Below are 2,825 nucleotides of genomic sequence, written 5' to 3' on the forward strand. Positions count from 1 at the left end.
TGGGAGGGGGATCCGAGAGAGAGATGAAGAACTATCAAGGGCCTGAAATAAACTACTGAAAGAAGATTCCTGAGTGTTGCGTCTTCCTTGCGGGCAAGAAGTCGCGACAATGGAGAAACTTTGATTAGGCAAAGGGGGGGGGAGGAGAGAGGAGAGGGCAAGGGGGCAGAAAAGATGGTGGAATGAGATGGACATTATTACCCTAGGTACATGTATGACTGCACGTATGGTGCAAAACTATATTGTGTACAACCAGAGAAATGAAAAGTTGTGCTGCAATAGTGTACAATGAATCAAAATGCAGTCTGCTGTCATATATTCCTAGTTAAAATAAATAAATTTTTTAAAAGTTTTGTGGAAATTGTATCTTGTGTTATCCAAGATGGCTGAGATTAGATGGATTGGTTTATGAAGTTTTAGTTAAAATGAACTTTATTATTAATAGTACACAGATACAAAGTAGAATTTGGTCTTCTCCACTAAAATGGAAATTTTCTTGGAGTATTGGTATAAGAATAAAAGATGTTTGTTTGTTTGTTTTCTTATAAGTAATTGAACTAGAGAACAAAGATTTTGTGTTTTACCAAGATAATTCTTGTGCTTCTTTTTGTTTTCCATTAGGCCTCACTTAAGAAAACTGAATAGGAATAGGAAAGACAGTAAAATGAATCTGACACAACTTTCCTGTGTACATATATGAATACACCACAGTGAATCTCCACATCATGTACAACCACAAGACTGGGATCCCAATTAGAATAAGATATACTTCATGTATGTATAACATATCAAAATATAATCTACTGTCATGTATATCTAAAAAGAACACATAAAAAAAGAAAACTGAGTCTTCTAAATGTTAAAGGAGTTATGATTTTGTTCACAACTATGTAACATTCTGCATTTGCCTTTTAACAAGATTGTGTTTGCTCAAGTGTTTTAAACATTTTGAAAAAGTTTTGACAAATTCTTCAAAATAAAATTTTAAATTACATCTTTTCTACCTCAAATTAACTTTGAGATTTTTTTTGTTAGGAGTTTCAGGGCTTTAAAGATGTATGCCTCACTTGTAAAAGAGAGATACTAAATTAATTAGGCAGGGATTGGAACTAGAGTTCAGTGGTAGAACAGATGGTTAGCATGCACAAGACTCTGTGTTCAATTCCCAGCCCCCCTCAAAATGTCTTTTTCAATAAGTTAAATTATATGAAAAACACTGTCAAATTATAAGAGATGCTAAACCTTGAAGTTATGTTTATGCATATGAATATCCTAAAAATTATATGATTCCTCAAAATCTATTCAGTCATAATTCTGATTATTATGCTACAATGTCAGAGAAATGCCTAAATTTCCTTATTATTTGCATCATTATCATAATGAAATCATATCAGATCATTAATCATGGCCAATTTAGGTTTTGTTATACATTGTGAATTACTTTATTATGATGCTTTTTGAGTTTGTTGGTTTTTGTTTTCTTTGCAATCAACTATAATACTAAAGTGTGTGCCTTCAAGAAGATTCAAGAAAAGGACTCTCACAAGTACATGTTCATGATCATTTTGAAATCATAATGTTGCATTGGGTAAAAACTTCCAGAAATCTAATGAAGAAAGTGATGGAGTCGTAAAACTGCTAGCCAAGACCAAGCAGAACAAGAATTAATTAAACGAGACTGAATGAACTCATGAAGAATTATGAGTTACTATGGCTTTTTAAAAAATTTTGATATTGTGCTGGTTCTTCTAATATTTTGTTTTCCAGACTTAAGACAACTCTTATCTTTTAAACTATAGCTTAGCAACTTTATAAAGCACAGTTTTGTGAACAAAAAATTGAAGCATTTACTTATTTTTTCTTCCTAGCTTATCCTCCAGAATTCAGAAATGATTCATGAATATTCTTTTTTTTCTTTGGTAATATAGTTATTCATATACATTCAATAAGAACTTCCTCTATTTATTTAATAACATGTAATTGGAAATATTGGTTATATTACCAAGGGCTTGAGTGGTATGTCATATTTGAGAATTTACTTAGAATGATTCTCTAGGTGCAACAGGTGAAGTCTAAGTTCGTCTTGGTTTGGCTTCCTGGCCTTACGAGGCTTTTAGAAGTCTAATCTGAGATTCCTTACCAAAAGTTACAGTAAAGAAAACTTTTTAAGTGCTCACTTCGGCAGCACATATACTAAAATTGGAACGATACAGAGAAGATTAGCATGGCCCCTGCGCAAGGATGACACGCAAATTCGTGAAGCGTTCCATATTTTTCTTATTATTATTATTATCATTTTTTTCTTTTTCTTTTTTTTTCTTCTTTTTCTTTCATTTTCAATTTTTGTTGTTGTTCTTTAACTTTTTTTCAATGTTTCTAATTTTTTTTTAATTTTTTTATTTTATTATTATTATTTTTTTTAATTTTAATTTTCATTTTTTATTATCATTATTATTTTTGTTAAAATTTTTTTTCTCATCTTTTCTTTCTTTCTTTATTATCTAATCTTTGTTATTTTTGTTTCTTTTGTCTTTTCATTTCTTTTCAATTTTCTTATTCCCCCTTCCTTGAATTCTACTTGCCTACTCTCATTCTCTTTAGTGACTTCTTCCCTTCCCTTCTAATATCTTTCCTCCCAAGCATCAAATAAATCTATAAGAGTAAACAGACACTCAGCAGTCAAACAGAACAAGAAGTAACATGAGCAGCATAAAAAAGCAAGGAAGAAAAGGAGTACAAAGAATGAAGGACAGCCTAAATATTCAGGAGGACCTAGAGTCAGCAGAAAAATGGTCATATAAAGAACTCAAGGAATACCTTAGACA

The 2,825-nt window shown here is 31.1% G+C and overlaps 1 protein-coding gene and 1 non-coding gene across 3 annotated transcripts in view; one reads left to right on the plus strand and one right to left on the minus strand.

The window, feature by feature from the left end:
• The window catches only part of Corin (corin, serine peptidase), a 256,203-nt gene that overhangs the window by 115,714 nt on the left and 137,664 nt on the right, over positions 1-2,825 (minus strand). The gene's annotated exons all lie outside the window — the stretch shown is intronic.
• On the plus strand, positions 2,170-2,276 carry LOC125610990. The gene has a single exon (XR_007341104.1). It is a non-coding gene; the product is annotated as a U6 spliceosomal RNA (small nuclear RNA).

The sequence above is a fragment of the Marmota marmota genome, unplaced genomic scaffold (assembly GCF_001458135.2).
Source record: "Marmota marmota marmota unplaced genomic scaffold, marMar, whole genome shotgun sequence".
NCBI lineage: Eukaryota > Metazoa > Chordata > Mammalia > Rodentia > Sciuridae > Marmota > Marmota marmota.